This window comes from Mus musculus, chromosome 18 (genome assembly GCF_000001635.26).
Source record: "Mus musculus strain C57BL/6J chromosome 18, GRCm38.p6 C57BL/6J".
NCBI lineage: Eukaryota > Metazoa > Chordata > Mammalia > Rodentia > Muridae > Mus > Mus musculus.
In genome coordinates, this window is record NC_000084.6 from 42,934,244 (window position 1) to 42,961,235 (window position 26,992).

Below are 26,992 nucleotides of genomic sequence, written 5' to 3' on the forward strand. Positions count from 1 at the left end.
AAGTCCCCACACTGGGTGGCGTTCCCTGTCATTTGCATCTCTGTGTCCTCTACTTTCTAGCTCATTACTCATAGTGACTAATTAAACATATACTTTGATATGGTTTCAGAGTGTAATGTTCCCCCGACAGGCTCACATACGTACACCCTTGTTTACAAGCTTGGTGGCATGTTTTTTGTGTGGTTTCAGAACCTTGGAGACACGAGCTCTGGCTGGAGGACATGGGATGCTGGGCGGTAGGCTTTGAAATTTACAGTCCTCCATGATGCTTCCTTCTTCTTGCTCCCAATCCTTCCAGATATGAGCAAGCACCCTCCTATTCCTGCACCTACCCCCATGCGTTCCTACCATATGGACAACACTCTCAAACACTGAGCCAAACTCCCCCTCCCTTCCCTTATATTGCCTCCGGTTAGGTGTTTTGTGGCAGCAATAATAAAAGTAGCAAAATATACACCCTTTGTACTAGATGTGGCCTCTGTGGAGACTGGCACTATTCCTAATTCGCCTCTGTTCCTCTAGCATCTAGTTGAATGCCTGACACATAAATCGACCCTGAATAAATGAATGGAAATCAATTATATGCAAAATCTACAGGAGTGTTCTCATTTTTTTTAAGATGGGGAAAGAGGTTAAAAGGGGTTAAGTAAGTTGCCTAAGGGTGCACAATTAGCATATTGAGAAGCCAAGCTTTGAGCTCAAGATGGATTTCCAAACCCACAGTTTACAATCGCATTGCAACATGCATCTTTGTAATGTTTCTTACAGCTATCACAGAAAAAAAAATTAGTATAGACTGTTTATCTTAGAGAACAAATCTACAGAAAAGACTGCCAGGATCCCAGAAACTGATCTTTCTCTTGTCATTGCCACAGGAAAGAATCCAGGTGTTTTGCCTCTCTTGTACAACCTGAAACATGGCTTCTGTCTCTCAACTATAGGTAGTGGTTCCAGGCATTATTATTTGACCCTGCCTACACATCTACATAGAAAAGAAAGAGAGAGAGAGAGAGAGAGAGAGAGAGAGAGAGAGAGAGAGAGAGAGAGAGAGAGAGAGAGAGAGAGAGAGAAGGAAGGAAAAGAGAGAGAGAGAAAGGCGGGGGGGGGGGAGGAAGGAAGGAACAGAAAAGAAAAAGAGAAAAGAAAAGAATACAGTGTGTTTCTTACATTCTTTGGTTGCCCAGGCAACAAAGACAGACCCAGCTGAGACAAGCCACAGCATCTGTACATTCCTCCAGACTGATGCCTGCTTCTGTGGGGGCAGCCGCCAATTGTGTTAACAACACACCCTTTTAAAGTGTGCCATACAGAGATTCATCTGGACACAGGTTTCTAAATATCCCCACAGATAGCTAAACTACAGCTCCAGATTCTAACAGTGTGGTCCAGTGAGAAGCCCAATGTTTGATCTACAGGTGAAAAGCTTACTAGTTCAATTTGGAAGCTTATCTCAAGGGGGAACATTGGCCATTGAGTTATACATTCGTTTAAAAAATTGAGTTAGTTCATTCAATGGCAGCTGCTGACACAGCCTGTCTCTTAATAGCTGTGTCACTTTCCATGACATCCTCATCATGAATTTGTTCATCTATATAATGGGCTTCTAAACATGAGTAATTGCTTAAGATACATTAGTGAAAACAGAGAAAATGTGAGTATTGAATGTAATCGGTGACATAGAACCAGTATTTAAATGAAAGTGATTATTGGGGATTTTTGTTTTTGTTTTTCTATGTGAAACAGCATGGAAAGATTGTATTTTTCTTCCTTTGCATCTACTTTAAATTTTGTGAAGTAACAAATTAGCCTGGTGCTTGCTCCTATAACTAGTAACATAGGTTTCAAACTCTTGGTGTGGGCTGTCTTTGGTCTATACGATAAAGCATTTACCCAGCAGAGCAGAGTACAAGATTTACCCAGTGGGGCCTGAGGAAATGTGCTCAAAGCAACAAGCATGGTATGTACAGACAGGAGCAAACAGTTTGGGATCCAGATCTTTGGTAGAAAGCATGCTTTCTAAGTGGGCTCCTCAGGGAAGGCAGCAACACTGCATTTGGTTCCGTTCAGAAGCACTTCACAACTGGCTTAGTGAGGCACAGGACGCTGCTTTTTGCTATATAACTGCATGTCTGTCAGTCTCCATCAGTCTGACTGATAGCCAGATAGATGCTAGCTGGCACATATATGTAAGAGGAAAAGACACTGACTATACACAGAGAGGTCCAGATCAGGTGGAAGTGTCTAGCAGCCTGTTCCCAGCTTTGGGCACTTGAATATGTGCATAGGATTGTGTAGACGTGTTTGTGTTTATGTGTGCCTGTATGTATGCATGTATATGTGTGCATGTGTTTATGTATATGGGAGTGAGTGAATGATTTAGTTCTATCCATTCATCTTTTTAAAAAAATGTTCACATACCCTTTTTCATTGTATTATAAAGCTACTCTTCAGGCATAGTTTATAATTTTTAAAGTAACTTATCCTTTGACCATAAAAACCTCTGAAGAAAATTTAAATGAAATAAAATATGTCCATGACTATTTCTGCAAACTAAACCATTTATGACTAAAAAAAAAAAAGAAATATGTTTTGTTTGTTTGTTTGATTTTTGTTTTTTGGATTTTTTTATTTTGGTTTTGGTTTTGGTTTTTCGTGGGTGGTACAGGGTACAATGTATTAGCTATAGCCTTTGTTCTTGAGGTTTAAAAAAAATCTAGAGAAACAAATCCAGAATGAATAGCCTCCAAATACTTAGTTACAGAGCTAGCATCAGTGATTAATATTTCCAAACAATCTAGAATTTTCTATTTTCAAAAGCGCACCTCATGGAGTGCTAATTAATAAAAGATGTCTTATTAATGTCCATATAATAATTACCCAAACACAATTCCATCTGCTAAGTAGTCAGCAACAAGACAAATGACTGTGTTCAGTTAAACAGATTATCAAATGCCTTTGGGAGTACAATCTAATAGCCCCAACTAAACCATGAATCAAATAGCCTCTCCTTTTGCCACGTGGGCAGGCAGCAATGATACCATCTCCTGTGTGAGGGATGGCAGAGCAGAGGAGACACATGGCATCTCACTCTCTCTAGAGAACACGATCGTGCAAATGACGCGGCTCATGTGTCTGTCTCTTACAACCTCTGTACTGAAGCTTAAGATATGGTTTTATACAAAGACACAAGAAAAAAGGCCCCAAAGATGTCACTTCGAGTTAACCACTATCCTACCCACAGCATTCGGTGAAGTTTCTCAGGGCCTAATACGGAGAAGGGATTTCATCTTCCTGAGGCTATGTCATTTCAATTCTGCCTCTCTTGTGACATTCATTACCCACCTGTCACACAGCTTGTGACAGGCACCTTAAGAACAGAGACCATCTCTTTTGAGCCTCTTAGAGTTAACAACAATACTAACAATGACAACAAACTGTGCCTAAGAACGATATCTAGTGACGTTAAGTCACTTGGATGTGTGCTTTAATTTAACCGGCTGCTAATTCTTTATAATGTGTCACTTCTTTTTCACAAACAGTGCATCTTCATGTTCTGTATGACATGTCGGTGCAGATGAATGACAAAGCTTGGATTTGTTCCTAGATGCGGAAGCCTCTCAGGCAATCTCAAACACTACACGGACTTGTACCTGCTCCCCGCAATGCCTAGGTCATGGCTAAGGAGGTAGCAGATATCGGGAAGAGTTGCACCCTCATCTGTAGTTTCTGCCTGTGTGTTCGTTCTTCCCATGATGTCAAAGGCTATCATTTGCACCGTGAGGACTGGTTCTCCAAAAGTGTCTGGGAAAGTTCATCTTACCTTTTTGTCATCCTTGTTAACATAAACATCTCTCCAGGGCTTTCAGTATCTGTCAGAATGATATTCACAATTGGCCTTTTCTACCCCCTGTAGTTCTGGAGTTACATGTTGGGCTGCCAACTAGGTTTTAAGAGGCATCCCAGTGTTCTTGGTACTCCCTCCCAACTTCCTTCAGCATCCTAGGGCTCTCCAGCCTGACAAGGCAGGAGTCTAGGGCCTAATTGCCACTGACTTCATAATAGTCAATGTTTCCTGTTGATGGGGTAATGGGCTTTTGCTAGTTTAATCCTCTCAGTCCGCAGAAATTTCTTGCATCCTGATAGTAACACCTCTGCCACGCATCCCACAGACTCTTGAAGGCAGTACCCTTCACTCTTAGCTCCAGAATAGAACCATGGTTGGTTTAGGCCAATAAGCACATGCTCAGTTCAAATGGATGACTCAATTCTGACCAATGAGAGACAAGGGGATGATTCCTGACTCAGAAACCCAGCAGCAGACTTCTTTTTACTCATCACCAAACAATCACGTGGGACGAGTAAAGATCCATGAGGTTCATGAATCCTTTTGGAACCCTGAAGGAATCCAACTTTCAGAATGAGAAAGATAAAGGGCTAAGGACAAAAACTGGAAAGGAATGGGTTTGGATGATGAACGAAACCACTTAGTCAAGCTTAGTGCCAGAGCCTGGACTGCATCCGAGCTTGTTCAGGAGGCGAGAGCTGTGATTCTTTCTCTTGATCAAGATGGTCGTCTTGAGATCCAGATTTTTTTCCTCTGACATCGATGCTGGAAGATTTTTAATAAACATGATTTAATAAACCTAAGTGGCAGCTCTGGCCGTTTCCTGTTTCCTGCTCTTTGTCATATCACACACCCCCCGGAAATACAAGTCTCACAGTAGTCTGAAGGACCAGAGGACCCCTTACTGGTTCATCCAGAGCTCAGCTGGGAAAGCCCTGGAAGAACTGATTGTGTGTTTTAGGTATGATCACACAGTGCCCTCGTGTAGGTTGACAACAGGGAAGCCTCCCACTGACTTTTCTATGGTTGTCACAAAGCCTGATTGTGAAGACGTGATGAGATCACTACCATGGGGCCAGAAGTCACAGTACACTCACACACAGTCCAGTCCAGCCCAGCCCAGCAAAACCCATGCGGCCCCTGCCAGGGTGCCATTTATATTAAAGGTTTCCAAAATGGACTGATAATTACCAGCTCCTTAGAAAAAAGTGTCCTCTCAGATTTACGAAGGATATCTCCATCAAATTCCTCACCTTAGAGCTCAGAGATCCCTGAAAAAGGAAGAGGAGGAAGGAGGAGGAGAAGGAAGAGGAGGGGGAGGAGGAGGAGGAGGAGGAGGAGGAGGAGGAGGAGGAGGAGGAGGAGGAGGAGGGAAGAGGGAAGAAGAAGAAGAAGAAGAAGAAGAAGAAGAAGAAGAAGAAGAAGAAGAAGAAGAAGAAGAAGAAGAAGAAGAAGAAGAAGAAGAGAAAAAGTGTGAGACAGAAGAGCAACTAGACACCAAGAAACAAGACTCTCCACATTAACAAAGCAAAGCTCATATGATTCAGAGACAGTAGCCTCATGCACAGGACCCATATAGAATCTTTGCTACAGCGTAATTCACTCTTATCTTTTTTTCCTTTGTGTCATTAGTACTATACACCTAACAGCATGGCATTAAAATAGTTCTCATGTAAGCTATATCTTTTAAAGAAACCAGGGGTAATGTTATAAATGTATTGATGGGCTCATTTATCAAGCAAAGCCTTCCTTTCTTCCTGTGGTTCCATGTCACCTTCTGGTGCCACATGTGCAAAAAGTCCTCCCTTCATTCATTCTTATCAGGCACATCTGCTAGTCACTCTTTATGACTAGATGTCTTTGCTTTGCTCACATCTTTTAAGAACAGTTTTGTTTGACACAGAATTCTTATTTGACAGTATTTTCTTCTTGCACTGCGGGTATGTCACTCTTCTGCCTTCTGCCACCAGTGGTTTCTGATGCCAAGACAGCTGAGTTGTATCGATGCTCACCTCGACAATGAGCCACCTTTCTTCTGCTGTTCTCAAGGAATTTCTTTTGGGATTTGGCTCTTAATGGTTTGGCCACGATAACCAAGAGGTGGGCCTACTAGCATTTAAACTAACTTCGTTTCTGTCAGGTTTGTGGCTGCATAAGTTACTTTAGTAAAACAGCAAATATGGGAAGTTTCATAACCACTGTTTTCTTCTCCCATCCCCCATTCCTACATTCCCCCCTTTGTGCACTGGGTCTCATTATGTAACCTGGTTGGAACACATTATGTAGATCATGCTGGCCTCCACCTCACAGCAGTCCTCCTGCTTCTGCCTCTCTAGTGTGAGGATTACATATGTACACGACCACATCTGGCTTTCAATGAACCTTTCTCTCTCCTGTGAGACTCTCATTTCATGATTTACTAATCTTCTGTCCCTGCCTTCTTAGGCTGGTTATCTTACCACACTTCTCTCTCTGCTCTTTATATCAGACAATCTCTATTGATTTCTAGTTCGCAGACCCTTTTGGACTCTCAAGCCTGCTACTACTTTAAACAATTATGGCCATTGAGCATATCAGAGCTTTACAGTGGGTTTCCTTTTTCTTTTCTTTTTCTTTATTTCTTTTTCTTTCTTTCTTTCTTTTTTTTGAGAGGGGATAGAACTTTAATTTTTTGAGTCATTAAAATAATTTATAATAGTTAAATACCTCTTAAATATACGTGATATCTTCTGAAGCTAAAAGTAACATGCACTCAACCAGTTTTTAAAATCTTTTTCCAACATTAAACATGATAGAAGTAGAAAAAAATCCTCTTATGAAGTCCTCTATGAAAGGAAATTGTGACAGGTTCCTGATTAGACAGAAACCATTCCATGTCCAAGGGAGAATATGCAGTATAACAGTGGTTTCATAGAATGAATTGGGCAGTGTTCCTTCTGTTTCTATTTTGTAGAATAGTTTGAAGAGTATTGGTATTAGGTCTTTTTTGAAGGTCTGATAGAATTCTGTACTAAACCCATCTGTTCCTGGGCTTTTTTGATTGGGAGACTTAATGACTGCTTCTATTTCTTTAGGGGTTATGGGACTGTTTAAATGGTTTGATCCTGATTTAACTCAGGTATTTAGTATCTGTCTAGAAAATTATCCTTTTCATCCAGATTTTCCAGTTGTGTTGAGTGTAGGCTTTTGTAGTACGATCTGATGATATTTTGAATTTTCTCAGTTTCTGTTGTTATATCTCCCTTTTCATTTCTGTTCCTGTGTCATGAGGTCTTTGGGCGGTTCCCTCAGAGCAGAAGTGATGGTCTTACCTGTGCTCACAGGCTTGTCAGCACTCCTGGGAGACCTTCTCTCCCAGCAGTATTTGAGTATGGGGCACTGTGACACAGGATCAGCTTTGGGTGCAGATGGAAACTGGAAGGCCCAGTGGATTTTCTTGCAGCCATTGTGTCCTCTGCTACCAGATGTCCCCTTGCCACCTCTCAATCTTTCCTAGGTCATTATCTCAGCCCTTTATTTGCTGATCTACTATTAACCCACTTTCCTTGAATTCTTCCAGGGTACTTTAGTTTTTAAAGCATATTCATAATAAATAACTGTGTTGAAGCCTTTGTCTGCCTACTACCTTACCTTGTAACACCAGATCATTGTGAGTGCTTATTTCTTTTCTTGATTGTGAGCCACACTTGCTTGGCATGCTTTAGTGTATTATTTTTGAAATAGGACTTTACCAATCATGTTGTGTAGCTACTCTGAGTTCTGATATGCTTTCCCTTAGTGACCACCATTGTTTATGTTTTGTTTATGTTTATAGCTCCCACCCCGCCCAGCCTAAACCTGTTCTGTCAATGACTGTATATCAGCTGTGCCATAATACCTGAACAACCAAGATCTCCATTTCCTGAAGTGGGCTCTCTTGGAGGCACAGATTCAAATTCAGGCTGTATTCAAATTTTGTTCAGTTTTTGTTTCTGCTTCTTTCTTTTAAGCCTGATATTTATATGATATTAACCTGAGGTTTGCTATCTCATACATAGTCTCCATGTGTACAGCTTCAGTCAGTAAGACAGTTCCCAGATGGAACTGTGACCTCTCTGCAGGATAGCCATTGAACCACTCAACCCAGCCTTTTCTAGGGTCATCATTTCTGTAGTGACTATACATTGTAAGGTCTCCAAATATATGAGTCCCTGTTACATAAAATCTCTCAGTTCAACATGACTTGCCCTACTTTGGCAGAACCTACTACGTGGATTGAAGTGGGTGAGACATACCTCAGGCCAGAAAATCTCAAATTCTCACTATTCCCATATGAAGCTCAGTGTGCTATCTCTTTCACTCCTTCTCCCTTTCCCTTTGCCTCTCTCTCTTCCTTTCCCTCCCTCTCTCTCTCTTTCTCACATGTGTGCATATACACACATCTATCTATCTATCTATCTATCTATCTATCTATCTATCTATCTATCTATCATCTATTTAAAATAGTGTGGTGGTTTGAATGAGAATGGCTCCTATCTGGTCAAATACAAATGTGATCCCCAGTTGGTTGGGACTCTTCAGAAAGGATTAGGAGGCATGGCCTTGTTCATGGAAGTATAGCATTGGGAACAGCCTTTGAGTCTCAAAAGATTCATGCCATCCCAAGTGTGTGCTCTCCTCTTCCTGTTTCTGGTTTGACATGTGAGCTCTCAGCTATTCCTGCCACCACATCTTTGCACAACTATTGTGGGCACTAGCCCTCTGAAACCATAAGCCCAAATTATACAGCTTCTTTAAAAGTTGCCTTGGCCATGGTGTCTTACCACAGCAACAGAAAGGAAACCAAGACAGATAGGGTCTCACTAGGTAGTCCTAGCTGTCATAGAATTTTCTATCTTCTTGCCTCAGATTCCTAAAAGGTTGGCATTAAAAGTGTGTGTCCTCACATCTGAGTAAGCCCAGTATTTTTAAAGGAAGAAAAAGTTCTCAGACTATTGTATATATTGGTTGATTTTTCAAAGCATGAAACAGTTGTGAATGGCTTCTAGTTTTCTAGCTTCATTTTGGGGAGAGAATTTATTCTACCTGCTGATAGGGGAATAGCTAAAATAGCTGTCTTGAGTTTTGACATTGCCCATTATCTTTAGTCTTCTCTCATAGATGCTCTTTCAGATGTTTCAACAATGGCTTTCTGGCAATAAAATTTCTTTTATGTATGTGAGATAACTTGAGCAACAAATCATATGCACTTATATAATGAGCCAGGCAAACTGGCATGCATCAAGCTTAACATCCAAGGAACACCCTAAACACCTTGCAGAGCCTTCTTACTGTCAAGTCTTTCTTGCAGGCTTGGAATAGCAGAGAATTACAGAGAGCCTGCATTACCCTACAACTGTGTAGACTTCAGTAATCAATTTTGACCTTTTCTACTTAGTCTAGACTTGGCCTAAGGGTTCTTCTTAATCAGATCTCCAGAGAGCCATCACATGGTTGAGCAGATAGGATCGCTTCTCCATGCCTTCACAGCTCCAGAAGTAGGAGTTAAAATTCTTTATACCACTTTCTGTGCTTCCACATAGCAGGCAAGGCTTTAGGTAAGTCTTGACTTGTTTGACTTGGGCACCAGGCACAACGGCTTTGATTTACTTTTCTCCTGAATATCTGTTTCCATTGCTGTGGTCATTTCTAAATCGGTTTTCATGATTTTAAAATCACACCCACTTATGATTTATATTTTTATGTCAGATAGCAGTTGCCAAAATTACGTTAAGAGAAACACACTTTGAAGAAATATGAAGGAAAAAAATCATAATTAAAATGAAGGAGCAAACGGATGAAGAAGAAAGGAAGGAAGGAAGAAAGGAAGGAAGGAATGAACAAAAGAATGAAGAAAGGAATTCCTTTTTTTTTTTTATCACCAGGAATTGGTGGATATTTTATCTTTATCTTGATGATCCACAGTGTGTTGATTCATGCAATTCATAAGTGTTTAAGTTGTAAGCAAATAGCAAGGTTAACTAAAAATTGTTTTCAACATAAGCTCCAAAATTTAAAAAAATAATTTAATGTATAAGGAAAATGAGTTGCAGCTGCAAGGTATGGTCCTGGGAAAAGATGTAACACGGGTTTATATTTGTCTCTGCCTTTTCCAGTAGTTATTTTGTGTCTCTGAACTTCAGCTCCTTTATTTGTCACATGGGATTCACATCTATATCACAGTCCTGGACTAGGACTAACCAAGATAAATAGTCAGGGTCAAATACAGTAAGTGCTCCCATCAGTTTTGTTACATTAAACAACTATTTGTATGCCGAGTATTAGATGTTGGGGATACGGACTGGAAGGTGGTTCTTCGCCTCATGAAATTTGCATTCTATAGGCAGGAGGCAGATTAGAAACATATAAACCAATAGATGAACAGTTTCTGATTAGTCACACTATTATGAAGAACATAAATCAGGGTTATGCCTTCAAAGAAAAGAACAAGAGCTGCTTCAGACTGGATATCCCAGAAGGCTTCCTCGGCAAAGGATTCTGGCAAATACTGAGAGCTGAACTGTGAGGAGCCAGCCAAGCAAGCAAGCATGGAGGAACGGAAAGGAATGAAAGGTCAGCAGAAAGAAAGATTCTTTGCTTTTTCAGGATGAAGGGAGAATCTGTGTGACAGGCTAAGGATACTATAGGTCACCAAATAGCATCTTTCTAGCTAGATAGAAACCAGCATGTCTAGGCCTTCATGTGTGCGAGCAGCACACAATTCATACTCTCTTCCTAGTGGGAAAGGGAAGGAGAGGGGCTATGAAGAAGAGGGAGCAAACTAGCACAGTCTTAGAACTCAGAGAGAATTAGCCAGCCTGCTTGAACAGGTTTCCTAGGTCAAGGTAAGGACCTTAGCTCTGCCCTGATCACAAAGGCACAGACACAAAATGAATGTAAGCTGTCAACCAAGAGGGTAAGGGCATAAGAATTGAAATTGCAGAGGTAGGGCTGTGCCTGGCTCTTACCATTGCCCTGGTTCCCAGCCTCTGTTGTAATGATCTGATTCTTCTGAGGCCCGCGCTCCTTTCTCTTTACTGGCTTGTAAGCCTAAAACTATTCTTTTCTGTATTCTCTTCCTATTGTTCTTTTTATGAAGGCTAGAGACCAATCTCTTGGGTGTAACTAAACATCAAGAAAATGCTTATCAAATGCCACATGCCATTCCCTTTGAACCCAGAAAAAGCTGTTTCTCACCCACACCATAATTAAGCCCTTTTCCAGAAATAAAGCCTTTCCTGTGCCTAAGTGAATGCAAATTCTCACTGGTACTCACTTGGCCTTGCCAGAGTAGCCTAGAAATTCTGTTCCCTATTGTTCTAAGGATTTTTTTTTCAGTACTTTTCTCAATGACTAGAGATCAAAGAAGATAGCGATATCTCTGAAACCCAACCAGAGCCTTCTGAAATAACGCAGTGACATGCAACAATGGGATGGAAATGTTTTATGTGGGTATGCTTTTGTTTCCTAGCTTAACATTTTTTTCAATGCACACTCGACCCACTTGCTAATCTTCTGCCCCTCAATGGGAAATGGAGGTAAGAAGATGGCAGAGCTCCCTGAAGCTTTGAGGAAAAAAATTCTTAAGAATGTATAAAACAAATCTTGGAGCTGTCCAGAAGTCATAGTCCTCCTTAATAACCTCTCTCTTTTTAGAAGAACTTAGCTCTCTCTGTCTCTGTCTGTCTCTGTCTCTCTCTCTCTCTCTGTGTATGTGTGTGTGTGTATATACCACTTGTGGTATTCAGAGGACAACTAGCAGGACTCCATTGTCTCCTTTTCCCATGGGACCTCAGAGATTAAACTCAGGTAATCAAGCTTGGAGGTATCATAGGCACCTTTACCTGCTGAGCCATCTCATAGGCTCCAATCTCTCTAAATGGGCAAAACTTCCTCAGCTGACTTAGGCTTGACCAAAGGCAATTGCTAATCGAAGATTTAAAGATCATTTTGTTTGTTTTAAGAAGGGTTTACTTTAAATTTTCCTTCTCTCTCAGATTGTTCTCTTTCATAGCATTTCATTATCTTCAGGGAAGTACAAGAAGCTTTGGTTGCGGAATCTAAGCCAATTTAACTCTCTCATCAATAGGTGCAATAAAACACTAGGTAAGTGGCTGAAAGAAATGCAACTGTCCAAAGTGAGCTTGAGTTTCCGCCTATGAGTTTCAGCCATGCCTTAGCCTGGTCCTCTCTACCAGACAACAGCATTGTGTAAATGAGAAGTCTACCATGGTTATCTTAGTCACTAACTACTGAAGAAGGTATTTCCTTAAGTCTTTGGTGTGGATTGTTGTTTAGAAGAGAATTGTGAGTACAGATGGGTGTGTGTACACACTGGTACATGTGTCGAGTGTAGTGGTTGAACTAATCTTTCTCCAGCCTTGAAGCTCATTCAGATCTGGTTGTCTGTCTGGAGAATTCCCTGTCATTCCTCTCTAGGCTTCGAGGGTACTTCACACTCTGAATCTCCCTCAGTATGTCTCTGCTAAGTCGTTTGGAAAGGCTCAGTCCATCTATTTAGTAACTGTTCATACCACATCACTTTTTTCTGCCCACCACCGATGGTTCCTCCTTGTGCTAGTTCAAATCCATCTCCAGTGAGTTAGGTTTTCCATTTCAAACTCATCTGGGTACTAGATTATCATCACATCCCCCTTTAAGCCACCTATCTTTGTTTTATGGACTAAATTGAAATGTCTAAGATGCCAAACCTTTGGATAATAGGTGCCTCAAGAGGCCAGCTATCCAGGGCTGAATCCTCTCATCCCCATTGTGTGCTACTTCATGCACACAGTTATGACTGTGATCAACAAGGTCACAGAACAGTGAGGAGAGGGAAACTAGTCACCTAGTACCTGTCAAGAGATGTCTCACAGGGAGGTTTAATCCCCTCAAGGAGGAGCAGGTAAAACTATATCTGTCAGGGCTACTACAGCTTCTGGTGCCTTAAAGTGGTTTTAGGGATCAGAGAGGCAGCTGGAAACAGTGTGTCTACCTACAGCTACATTAAGTGTACCAAAATGTCCACATGGGCATTCAAGTGAATGCTGTTTTAATTACAGTTCATCATATTCTGTCTTGGAACTGTAACGAGTCCAGTCTTGGCTTTGAGGAATTCTGCAGGATTTTTTCCCTCTTTTGCTTCAGCAGCTGAGATTTGAAGTAAAAAGGATTGGAAGAGAATTCCCCCGTGTCTCCAATTGGATGAACTGTTTGCTTGCAAAGTTATTTTTTAAAGTTTTTTTTTTCGATTAACATATTAGATCCTTGAGAAGTAGCCTGGATAAATGCCCAAGTTGCTCTCAGTTAAGAAGAATAGTATGAGGCCTGTATCCAGGGATCCCAGTTCTCTGGTTGGAAAGCAGGTCGGCACTGCACCTTAATTATTTCTTTGGGGAAAAAGATAGTTAAAGTGACTATTTGAGATCCCCCCCCCCTTTTCCAACACATAATTAGTGTAGCCTTGGTACTTGGCTCTTAAGAAAAAACAAAACAAACAAAGAAAACCTATCATGAACACAGCATTTGCAATACTACTTATGACCACTTTGCTTTGTTGTGAATTTTCCACTTCAAGCAGATCAACAAGCTTTCCATACTAGATGAAACCAATACTGTGTCTTACAGTAACAAATAGATGCCCAGAGGTGTCCTGGAGTTATAAGAGAGACTTTTTCACAAGTGCAAACAGAACTTGTGTGTGTGTGTGTATGTGTGTGTGTGTGTGTGTGTGTGTGTGTAGGGGTGCCCCAGGTCTATGGCCTCAAAGAATGCATGGGCAGTTTGTTTAGGTCTAGCTGTAGCTCCCATCTTAAAATCAAATATTTGAAAGTTGTATCCTGTTTCACCAGAGCTGAAAGAGAAATCAGAGAGCAAACATTTTTGAGTGGAAGGTGTGGCTGTGGTGAGACAGGGCTATTGTTCTCATAGCATAGAGCACATTCCTCCAGGTCTCCCCTTGGTGATGTGTGCATAGGGAGAGCTGAATGCAAGAATATGGAGAAGCTGGGCCTCAACATTGGTGTGGAAAGATGGCTGGAGTAACCACTCTGACAACAGGCATTTCTACTCTACCCCTGGTCATCCATTCATGTAAGACGTGGCTCATTTCTCTCATTATTACGTGACTAACTCCTCCTAGTTGCCAGGTGCATCAATGAGTCTTGAAGATTTAGGCCTAGTCCTTGAAGTGTCCCTTTGTCACTCCAAACTTACTGTGTCCAATTTCTGGTACACAAGGTGATAATTTTATCAAGTGAAATCTTTGAGTGGACACGGGTCATAGGATGCCTTCAGGAATGAAATTACCATCCTTACAAAGGCAATCTTAGAGGGATCCTGGCCCTTTTTCATCATGTGAAGACAGGGTGTATGACCTATGAAGCTGACCCTTATGAGCCATCAAATCAGCAGCTGACCTTGATCTTAGGAGTTTCCAGGCTCTGGAACTGTGGAAAATAAGTTCTTGTTTCATATAAACACCCAGGATGGAATTTATGACAGCTGCATGAATGGACTGCCATCACTTAATGAAGGGTATGGCATCTATACAACACCTAACTATGCCACATAATCCAGCTCAGAGAAGAGTAAGATGCTCTGGAAGCACTTAGAAGCAGCTATCTAGGGCTGGGGAGACGGCTCAGTGGTTAAGAGTACTGACTGTTCTTCCAAAGGTCCTGAGTTCAAATCCCAGCAACCACATGGTGGCTCACAACCACCCATAATGAGATCTGATGCCCTGTTCTAGTGTGTCTGAAGACAGCTATAGTGTATTTACATATAATAAATAAATAAATCTTTTTTTAAAAAAAGAAGTAGCTATTTAACATCTATCTAAAAACATCTGGGGTGATGATGAATCATAATAAAACAAAGTCTCCGAAGAAGAAATATATTAGCTCTGAAATATTAGCTAAGAGTCCTAGTTTGCTCTCTATTGTTGTGATACACACCATGACCAAAGCATCTTGAGGAGGGAAATGTGCATTTGGCTCACACATTCCAATCACAGTCCATTACTGAGGGAAGCCAAGGCAGAAACTCAAACATGGCAGGAATATGGATGCAGAAATTAAAGCAAAGATCACAGAGGAGTGCTGCTTACTGGCTTGCTCCCCATGGCTTGCTCAGTCTGCCTTCTTATACATTCCAGGACCACCTGCTGAGGGCAGCATTGGCAAGCCTCCCACATCAATTATTGATGAAGAAAATTCTGTACACACTTGCCTACAGGCCAATCTGAGGGAGGCATTTTCTCATTGCAGCCTCCTCTTCCCAGATGACTCTTGCTTTTATCAAGTTGGCAACAAAAAAAAAAATGAAAACTAATCAACATCCCAGGTGAAAGAGGCCTGGAAGTAAAGAGGGAAGGAGAGGAGACACAAAAGGATATGATCACCTGTTGGAAGAAATCAAACAAGTTTGATGCATGCTTCATGTAAAGTTTGGAAGAAGGTCGTAGAAAATATCAAACAGAGGGGCTGAGAATGTAGCACAGTTGATAGAGTGCTTGCCTAGCATGCACCAAGTCTCAAGTTTGATTCCAGCATTGCATAAGCCAGGTGGCACATGCCTGAAATGCCAGCACTAGGAGGTGGGGAGAGGCGTATGAGCATTCAGTGGAACAGGCAAGATGGTTCATCAGATAACGGCACTTGCAACCAGAACCCACGTGGTGAAAGAAGAGAACCAACTACTCAAGTTGTCTGCTGACCTTCACATGTGTGCTGTGACACAAACATCCTTCCTCCTGCCCCACAGATGTTCAAGGACATCCCGAGCTACAAACCGAGTTTGAAGTCTGCTTGGGCTTTTTTTTTAAAGCCACATTTTAAATAGTAGCCACTACCACAAACTCCCCAAATATGCTAGGTAACAATAATATCGTGTATGTGTGTTGTGTGTGTGTGTGTCTCTGTGTGTGTCTATGTGTCTATGTGTATTTGTGCATGCCATATATTGTATGTATATAAAATATATATGTAATGATATCATATATTAAATATGAAGTATAAAATAGGCATATACCATAGAAGAGGACAACATTCTTAATGCAGTAGGCATCACTTATTTCTCATAGAATAAGGTAGGACCTAGAACAAAGGGGCCCAAAACATAACCTGGAAAAATGAAGCCTCCTCAGCATGTGTTGCACGGAATATTGGCTATCCGCATGCTGAGGAATGAAAGTACATACCTCTCATCATATATAAAAATCAATTCAAAATGGATCAAAGACCTTAATAAAAGACCAGAATCTTGATAGCTGCTAGAAAAAAGCAGTAGGGAGTACTTCAAGACATACATCCCAGCAGCAAGGGCTTTATGAAGTAGATTCCAATAGTTAGGAGAGAATCTCAAGGATTAATAAATGAGGTTGCTGAAGTTGGAGAGCACAGCAAAGCAGACTTTAGCCGTGGTGAAGAGACTGTCTACAGAGCGGCAGAACATCTTCCCAGCTGTTAATCTGACAAGCAATAACCTAGAGTATATGATGAACTCAAGAGTTAAACAAAGGAATTAACCCAGGCAACCAATAGAATGAATTGACCAGCCATTCTCAAAAGAAGAAAGGATGATAAATACATGAAGACCTGTCTAAAATCTTTATCCTTGAAGGAGATACTACTCTGGGATCCTGTATCTCCCAACTCTGAATGATCACCATCAAGAAAGCAAATGACAGTGAAGGCTAGTGAGATTATGGGAAGGGAACCTAATACATTGCAATTAGAGTGCAAATAGGAAAACAAGTTAGTCTAGGGCCTAAGAAAATAAGCATGGAACTTCTTCCAAAACCTAAAATCTACCATAGACTGACTTATATCTCTCTTGGATTAAAAGAACTAAAGTCAGGACATGATAGAGATTTCTGCATGCCCATTTTCATTGCAGCTCTCTTCATTATCATTATGTTACAGAATAGGCCTAAGTGCCCATGAATGGATAAAAGACCGTACTAAATATATGATGTAGTATTATTCACACACTTAGAAGAACAAAAATCATATCATTGTCAAGATAATGGATACAATGAAAGATTCCCACATGAAACTCAAGAAGAACGAAGACCAAAGTGTGGACACTTTGCCCCTTCCTAGAATTGGGAACAAAACACCCATGGAAGGAGTTACAGAGACAAAGTTTGGAGCTGAGACGAAAGGATGGACTATCTAGAGACTGCCATACCTGGGGATCCATCCCATAATCAGCCTCCAAAAGCTGACACCATTGCATACACTAGCAAAATTTTGCTGAAAGGACCCTGATATAGCTGTCTCTTATGAGGCTATGCTGGGGCCTAGCAAACACAGAAGTGGATGCTCAGAGTCAGCTATTGGATGGATCACAGGGCCCCCAATGGAGGAGCTAGAGAAAGTACCCAAGGAGCTAAAGGGGTCTGCAACCCTATAAGTGGAACAACAATATGAACTAACCAGTACCCCCCAGAGCTTGTGTCTCTAGCTGCATATGTATCAGAAGATGGCCTAGTCGGTCAGTCATCAGGGGAAAGAGAGACCCCTTAGTTGTGCAAACTTTATATACCCCAGTACAGGGGAACGCCAGGGCCAAGAAGTGGGAGTGAGTGGGTAGGGGAGTTGGGGGGGGAGGGTATGGGGGACTTTTGGGATAACATTGGAAATGCAAATGAAGAAAATACCTAATTAAAATAAAAAAGGATTCACACATTAAATGAAATAAGCGAGACTCGAAAAAATGAATACTACGTATATATTCTCTCATGTGTAAAGTCTAGGTTTAAAAAAAAGACATTGGGGGCTGGTGAGATGGCTCAGTGGGTAAGAGCACCCGACTGCTCTTCCGAAGGTCCAGAGTTCAAATCCCAGCAACCACATGGTGGCTCACAACCATCTGTAACAAGATCTGATGCTCTCTTCTGGAGTGTCTGAAGACAACTACAGTGTACTTACATATAATAAATAAATAAATCTTTAAAAAAAAAAAAAAAAAGACATTGGAATGAGTGCTATGACTCAGGGGAAAGAAAGAGCTTGAAACCTATCAATCCCTGGAACTCATACAATGGAAAGAAAGAACCCACTCCAGCAAGTTGTCCCTTGACCTCCACAGGAGCACTATGACAGTCATACCTCTTGCAACCGAAAAATCAAAGGCGAAAAAATAGACCTGAAAGTAGAAGAGAGGCTATTAGGGAGGTGGGGGCACTTACAAGAAGGGGACATGATTGGGCATAGAGATGAATTTGATCTAAGTTCATTATATACATGTATAACATTTTCATGTTATTTTCTAAAATAGTGTAATTTAAAAATAAGGGTAGGGAGGAAAGGAAAGCAGTGATAATTCCAAGGAGGGACCAGATATTGGAACCTTGCTCATCTGAGACCTAACTTCTGATATCTCTGCAGACTTAGATTTAGGTGGAGACAGGTTTGATTTTCCTACTCTGATCTTTCCCAGCAACTTAGGCAAGTTGTTTCCTCTCTTAGCTGAATAACAAGTGTACCCCACTGGAGTTTAGGCACAAGCAAGGTGAGATGCATTAACCTTTTAGAGTGGGGCTGTCTTAGTCAGGGTTTCTATTCCTGCACAAACATCATGACCAAGAAGCAAGTTAGGGAGGAAAGGGTTTATTCGGCTTACACTTCCATACTGCTGTTCATCACCAAAGGAAGTCAGGACTGGAACTCAAGCAGGTCAGAAAGCAGGAGCTGATGCAGAGGCCATGGAGGGATGTTCTTTATTGGCTTGCCTCCCCTGGCTTGCTCAGCCTGCTCTCTTATAGAATCCAAGACTACCAGCCCAGAAATGGTCCCACCCACAAGGGGCCTTTCCCCCTTGATCACTAATTGAGAAAATGCCTTACAGCTGGATCTCATGGAGGCATTTCCTCAACTGAAGCTCCTTTCTCTGTGGTAACTCCAGCTGTGTCAAGTTGACACAAAACTAGCTAGTACAGGGGCCCTTCTTGTGTCTCAGCTACATAAGGAGAGCTCTGCCCTGTCCTTTGTGAGACAGTTAATATCTTCTAGTATAATTACTGGGGTCCATTGATGAAATACCATTTTATCCATTTGGGTATCCAATATTGCACTCGATATCATTCATGTTGCTTAGGAAGGTTTCATACAACCGATCACGTGCCTCTCGGAGTGGGGATGAGAAGCAGATAAAACCAATTGAGGACCATTGCAAAGATAGCTGGGATGTGAGGTATCTTTATCTTTCTATCACCCATAAGAACTTTTGTAAGAGATAACATAAGAACTAAGAGTCACTCGTAGGTTTCTTATTTTGTACAGTTGCTTTTAAAAAACCATGTCTATTGAGGTTCTCACTGCCGTGCTGATTGCTTTTCACATAACCAGTCTCAAGCAAACAAAAGCTGTCTCCAGTTAGTGGGAGGGCACTCACAAGGCAAAAAGCTTTTCCTGAGCCACAAAGAGAAAACTATTTTCTCATTTCTTTTCATCCTGCATGGTGTGAACTATGTTTTTCTGTGTGAAAACTGTAACACACCTGTACTAAAAATATACTCCTACCAGGTAGCTCGAGACCATCATAGTAGTGATATAATATATAGCCCCTCAGAGGTCATTGATCCACTGGGAGAGATACATAGCCAGTAAGCCAGCCCACTGGACAGCAACCATGCCAAATGCTTCTTGTTCCACATCACTACTCATTTTCAACCTCTTGAACTGGGCAATATTAGCTTCCATTTTCAGATAAGAAAATTGATATTCATTTAACTGGCTGAGTTAATAGAAACTTCTCCAAACACTGATCCGTGTGCAGAGCTAGGAGTGGGTAGAGCAGCATTACCCAAAGATCTTGCTTATGAATGTAACATGATCCCACCAACCTCCTCCTGCTTAGAGTCCATCAGTAGGCACTGCTGGTATGTGTATTTGGTGCTCACCAAAGTACCAATCATTGTAAAAGCACCATGGAAACACAGAGAATGGGCTCAGACTGAAAGTGAAGAGAAAGCATTGGAGCCAGACCAGGTTCTCAAAGGGCATTTTGGAGACTGAAAAGGAGTTGGCCATGTGAACAACAAGGAAAAGGGGATCCTGTGGGTTAAAGGAAGCAGCAATTACATCTTCCCAGAGGGTCGGGCTCTTGGCTTTGCAGATAGCTCAGTCCAGTTCTGTTTTCTGTGACAATCAAGGAAACATGGGACAGATGCTTTAAAATCCATGTCTGTTTGTCTTCTATACAGATAACATTTTGGTTTGCTTTATATTCTGCCCTATTCCACAAAGGGTTTGAGGTAAAATTCATTACATGGTTTTAATGCAATGACCTTCCTAATTAAGTTTTTCTCAGCCCTGTCACGTTCATCTCTGTATTCCCCAAACCATATGCAGGGAGACATGAATTAGAGTTGAATTGAATTTTTACACACTGAGCTTGCTGTAAGTGGTTAGCAGGGGGCAACGGGTCCCAGAAGCTTGGTGGGTGTAGGGAAAGCTGGGCCAACACTTCAAATTGCTTGGGTTGGGCCATCATATTTTACTGCATCTTAGATGCCTCAGATTATATGATATCTATTACCTTGTATGTTTTGAAAGAAATAAAAAAATCCCAATGTTCATCTGTAACAGCTCTATAAAGCCATCCACTGCATGGTACAATCTCACCTCAGATACAGTAAATATGAAAGAGGTATCTTTAGAGAATATTTATACTTTCTCACCCCGAATATTCAGAGCTTCTAAAGAGTAGTGGGACCACAGAAGAGAAAGTGAGGTTTTCCACTGTCCCACTGTTGTTTTCCCTGACAATGTAAACCTCAAAGATGCTGCACATGCCGAGTCAGCACTCTTGTCTCCTGGCTCTGAGCCTAAGGAAGTAAACATGGGAGTTTATAAGCACGCCATTGTAGAACTGTTTATACAGCATTAGCAAAAAAACCCCAAATCAACAAAATCATCTTCATACACACAACAGAGAGAGGCAACAATACAAAATTCTTATTCAAATAAAAAAAATGTGTACGATGTTTGTAAAATCAAAGAAGCATTTGCTATCAGATGAAATTGTTGCTGTTGAATGAAAGTATATTACTTAGAAAAATGTTTGATATATATGCAAATATATATCAAAATGTTAGTAAATGTTACACACACACATACAAATACATGCATATCAAAATGTTAGTAAATGTTTGGATGAAGGCATTTGAGCCAAATTTTTCTTTTGCATTCTCATGTTTTAAAGAGAAAATTCAAACTGTTTGGGTGCAGGCTTTGAAATAAACAATATGCATATAGATAATGGACATAGAAACTTCATCCTTGAAGGTCGCTTTGGAGTCATTCCTATTTCTCAAAGGAGCCAAGCCGGACTTTAGCTGGTCTCAACTGTGGGACCCTTGTTAAAAGAGTGTAGGAAAAGTTGATTGTCTGAGAGTACAGCTTCGTCACCTGGAACTTCTCCTTAAAAGTTGATGCTTAAAATTAAAAAATAAACATCTCAGACTATAACTATGCTAGGAGCTGGTGGGAACTAGAAAGTTGTGATGGAGTCTCAGCCCTCAGGAAGGAGTGGATGCCCAAGGTAAGCAGGTAAGATGCAGGTCCTATAGCTGAGAGCCAGCTTAGGCCTAAACTTTACCATGGCTACCACTATAACTGTTTCTAAGCACTATATTCTACAAATTCAATTTTTTTCCAGGTTGTTTAAAATTCTTTGTAAGTGATATAATTCCCTCAAAATCTATCATTGTAGCCAAGAACCTGTTTAAAGGATAAAGTGTTCCATTTTGACTGTATTTATTTATAAAGTCAATGTCTTCCTACTTTACACAGGAGACACTGCATGTTGAATGGCCAATCCTTCTGATTAGTAATGGCTGTAACTGTGCATAGTTTAATCCCAGTGTAGTGAGTGATACTTTTGATGGTTTTTCCAGACAGCCTTATAGTTCTTTTCCTATAGCTTCCTTTGAGGAAAATATGCATTTCTTATGTTTCCCAACACTATACGTCTAATACTTCCTTTAATTTAGAGTTCAGTTCATATCAAAGTTTTGGGTTTGTCGTCATGTTTGATTGACTTGTAGTGTGAGGCTTGTCTTTGCTTTTGTTGGCTGTGCAAGGTACAAGCTTTCTGCAATCTTCAAATAGCTATATCCTATCAAGTGATTCTTTATTATCTAGCCAGCTGTCAATCAACCACCTTGGTATTTCTCTATCACATATGGCAGTTGTAACCTGAAAAAGTAAAATACAAGGCACCATAGAGATTACTTAGTGGTTAAGAGCACTTGCTCTTGCTGTTGTTGAAGATTAGAGTTTTGTGTCTAGTCCCCAAGTTGGGTGGCTCACAATTACCTGTAACTCTAGCTCCAGGTGATATGACGCCTTATTTTGACCTGTCTGGACCCCTCCCCCCAACACACACACACGTACGCACATACAAATACACACAAATGAAATAGAGTAAGATCAAAAGGTAAAACAAAGATTTTGGCTGGCATGGCAACATATGCCAGGAGATGGTTTAGCATTTCAGGTTCAAGTGTACTCTAGTCCTGACTCACCATCCCTAATTCTCTGGATAGTAGCATCCCACACTGATCTGTGCCTCCTATGTTGCCCTATGAACTGCTAATTTCAGTGCCCCGTTTTCCTGTTGACAGATCTAGAATGGGCTGATTAAAATATCCCATCCACGTGGCCAGGATAATTGACTCAGGTATAGGCACCTAATCCAAATCCAGCAATCAGAGGATTCTCAGAAGTATTTGAAATAGACACCAAGGAAGGAGAGTTTCTGTCCCTTTATATGTTATAGTGGTAAAATAAGCCAAGAACTAAATCTGCCTGTTCTGGCTAGACTGGGGAAAGCCCATCTGCAGAAGGGGAAATGGGCCACCACCCAAGAAGAACCCAGCTAATAAGGAACATCACAGTAGGAAACTTCAGGGAGCCCCTAGGGACTTCAGGCCCCTCCTCCACCTTGGTCACTAACAAAATCCCATTGTTTTGGTGTAAACTTGTTGAGCTGTGTTTCTTCCAGTTGCAAGTGCCCACATTCTTGGGTACCCTCTGTCCTTTTCTTACCTCCCAAGTCATCATAGGTGCATACATAAGCTCTTAATGTAAGCAGAGTTATCAGTGAAACACGGAAGTCTCTGTTATAAGGGCAAGCAGGGTTTGTTTTATTAAAATAACATTAAAGCACAGTTACTTTAAGTAATATGAATGACTTCAGCCCAGGACCTATTTTTGTGTGTGCTGCAGTCTTCTCTTAGAGGACGCACTGTATACTAGCTCCTTTCCCCTAATATTAAGATTTCTGTCCTGAAATAGCATTATGTATTCACTCTTGATACAATCCTTAATTTTGTCATGCTGAGAACCTCACATGGTTGAAGTCAATGGGTTTTTACAGCCCTGCCTTTTGTGGTTCTTAAAATTCTCATAGAACATTTAGAAAGGAAATACATACGAAGTTACATGAAATGCAATTCCATTGTACAGAAATCCAGGCTGACTTCGGAAGGCAGCTGGGATACAGGATACTCTTCCACCCACCCTTCCTCCTCCCAAACAAATGCCATATGTCTGTTCACAATGCATTCTGGCTCACTGCTATGTGGTTGACCTTCGATGAAGAAAAGACGCCAGAACACTTGGGGCCTAATTTTCCCTTCAGCTCATTCTTACAATCTTATTTAATATGGTTGAGGGAAAAAATGAAAATGATGACAAGTAGGCCTGGGGATCTTTAAAACAGTCTGTCAGTAAGATAGATCTCCAGATGTGTCATGAAATCTTTTGGAGTTTTGGGATATGATGCTTATGTAGCCTTCAAGTATGTTCTGCTCCCTCTGTACATCGTGATCTGAAGAGCAACTAAGAAGTAGGCCCCATTCCTTTCCTTTTACCTGTACCAAAATTCAATTCCAGAAATTTATCTTGCATCCAAAACAACCTAAAGCATGGTTCATGGCTCCACATGGCAGAATAGTGAATCTTGCTCTATGTGATTTGTAAATTAATCTTTCCTTTAAAAATTAAAACACATTTTATGTTGGTTTTCTCAGGATAGTGTAGTAAATTACCACAAATTGGGACCTTAGAGAAGCCCTCTAGGTTCTGGAAGCTATAGGTCCAAATTAAAGGTGACAACAGGGCCTCAAGGGAGGAAGTACATCATCATGGGCATGCCGTGAAGAGTACATCTTTCCCCTTCCTCTGCTTTGTGGATGACATCATGTGAACACATTTCCTCAGCCTCATGATTCCTCTGCAATGATTCTGCCTTGCCTTGGGCCTCACAGCAGTGAAGCCAACCATGGACTGAGACCCCTGAAAATGAGTGCAGATAACCTTCCTCCTTCTGTTCTTTTGGGCAGTTTGTAACAGTGCTAGAAGGTTGGTCGCCACAATGACAGAGAATTCTTCTCTCTCTTCTAGTTTCTGGGTCTGCCAGAATTTCTTGGCTCAAATACACACCACTCCAGTCTCTGCTCCTAAGGTCATACTTTCAACCCATGTGTCTCCCTTATAAGCACACCAGTCATATTGGATTAGTGGCTGCCCTCATTCATTATGACCTCATTTGACTTGATACCATCTGTAAAGACTCTACTTTTATGGTCATATTCTGAGGCATTGAGGCTTTGGACTTGAACATGTGTTCTTGGGGGACATAGTGTTACCAATACTAGTTGTGTTGCTTTGAATTTATCAATCATGCATGTTTATTCTAAAAATTATAAAGAAAGTAAAAACGGTCCAAATTACTCCTACCCAAAAGCTCATGTTAACAGATTTTCTTTGCAAATATTTTTCAAGTTAATTTTTTGTTTTCCTTAAGAAACCAAATTCTAGAATACAGATATTTGGAGACGTGTGCAATTTCCTCCAGATGAAAATAAAGTATGCTATGTTCCCACCCATCTTTCCTCTTTCTTCCCTCTCCCTCCTTCTCCCTCTCCCTGGGGGAAACTATCTGTTTTGGATAAATATTTATAGACCATATGAAAGAAGTGTCCATTTTACATATTTTATAAAATTGTTTTCCACAAAGGGTATATTAACTTCACTCTCACCAATAATATGTAAATATTCTAGGTTTTCTTATAGATTAGAAATACCCATAAAATATATAACTTTAAAACTTAGAATTTATGAATGTCTAAAATGTTCTCCTAGGAATTCTAAATCTTCATTCTTCACTATTCTTAGGTAATGGCTATAAACCCATAATTTTGTCTAACAGATTAATAATTTTATTTTTATAAGTTTTTAGTCTATTTCCTTGGTGCTGAGGACCAGACTCAGGGTCTTGTGTGTGATAGATGTATTCATCTTTCATCCTGACCCTTGAAGACTTTGGGTGGGGTGTGGAATTATAATTCAGAGACTCTTAGAGAAACCTTTCTTTGCTATTTCGTTCTAAACATTTGGGTTAAGTAGGACAACGAATGGAGAAACTCAATATGTTCCTGTTCGCCTTTTTAATAGATCAGGTTTCTTTAATAAAGAGCTGTCTATTACTTCACAGAACCAACCTTCAGGAAAGCAAGGCTGACAGCAAGCAGCCTTTCAGCTTCAGTGTACAGAGTTAATTGAATTTCTGCACATTCTTGGTAAAATGACTTCCTTCCTCTCCTTCCGAAAACAGACTGTGGCAGGGTAGGGTTAATCCTGATTCTACTCTCATCAAATGCAGCATGGACAAGCATGGGCCTTCCAAGCAGCAGAGGCATCTGGCTCACTTGCAAACCATCTCAGAGCCTTTTACAGTGGACTCTGAATTAAGAGGCCCTTAGAGAGGCAGTAACCACAGTTTGATTAAAAAAAAAAAAGTAAATAGTCTAAGCACAGATGGGAGTATCCTTTCCCCAGGGAAATTCTGTAAGGACACATGAGAGAGGTTCCGAATCACACAGTGTCTTCAGATAAAAGGAAGACAGTATTCCCAAGCACCTTCCCCCTGACCTCCCAGAGACTCAAGCCTGAGGAACCGTAGCTCTCCAAATGCACCATTCTTCACGAAATGCACTTTGGGGTCAGTGAGTGATGCTATACCAACATGTGTTCTAAGAGATGCAGTTCCAATGCCTTGTCTTTGATGGATGGCAGTTCATGCCAGTTACTTCCTATTTAGCTTCAGAGAGCAGCTCTCTCTTCCTTATCTCTTTACATAAGCAAATGAATACAAATTAAAGTTTTAATCTCAAACTGAAACATCAATGGTATTTTCACTACAAGGAGTTTCATAATGGTCTCATTACTGCTCCTAAGTGCAACACACTGAGGCGTTTAAATAGCTGAATTGCTACTACATATATTCTTTGAGAACAGGTACCTAGGTAACCATGGCAATTCTGTCTCCAGGCAGGATGGGAGTGGGGTGGGAAACCATTTCATTAATTGAAGGGAAGGGTTTGAAAAGAGAATTGTCAAGCTGTAGATCAGAGAGAGGGAGAAAGAGAAGGAAAAAAAAACTGTATGTTTCAGTCTTGTTTTAGTCTCATTATTAAATTATGTAACCCAGAGAAACTCAAAATGATTTGAAAGGTTCAGAGAAATTACAAGATTAAATGACAGTGCCATTCTTAGCCTTTCTACATTATTTTCAAGGTTGACCTGTATCAGATTTTTATTTAGTTAGGCTTTTATACGGTTTGCTTGGAACCTGATGTCTCTTGAGAAGACAGAATTATGGCCAGTGACCCAAACGGAAGACCCATATCAACAAGAGAGCTCTGTGGACACAATTTAGAGATTCTCTTGTTCTGAGGTGTTAGAACCTGGAGAAGCTGCATCTATCAGTAAAGTTAATTTTCAACCCAGCATTCCTGCCTCCCTGTCTCTTGATAATTATCAAGATTAAAAGGACATTTTTGTTGTTTTTAAAGAAAAGGCAAAGACGTATTGAAAGAAATGTATCTTGGTGACATGGTGAGAAGAGATGTCAGATCTGGGTTCTCAGCTCAGCTTTCATTCCAGGGCTGCTGCAAACCAGGGTAGGATGGGCACATCTGTGATTTCACTCATGTGCCCAGGCACCTTGCAGCTTTGACTTTCTAACAAAAAACTGTTCCAGTAGACAGTTTAGGATTTGTGAAAACCCAATTGCCCAAATAAACAATCTGGCCTCTAAAGCAGGTAGGCTATA

General features: G+C 40.8%; 1 protein-coding gene and 1 long non-coding RNA gene across 2 annotated transcripts in view; both read right to left on the reverse strand.

Moving 5' to 3' along the window:
* Positions 1-16,965, reverse strand: part of LOC108167376 — a 49,753-nt gene extending 32,788 nt beyond the window's left edge. The window contains exon 1 of the long non-coding RNA XR_001782436.2: positions 3,821-16,965. This is a non-coding gene — a long non-coding RNA (uncharacterized LOC108167376). The remainder of the gene's footprint in view (positions 1-3,820) is intronic.
* The window catches only part of Ppp2r2b (protein phosphatase 2, regulatory subunit B, beta), a 414,265-nt gene that overhangs the window by 289,037 nt on the left and 98,236 nt on the right, over positions 1-26,992 (reverse strand). The window lies entirely within an intron of this gene.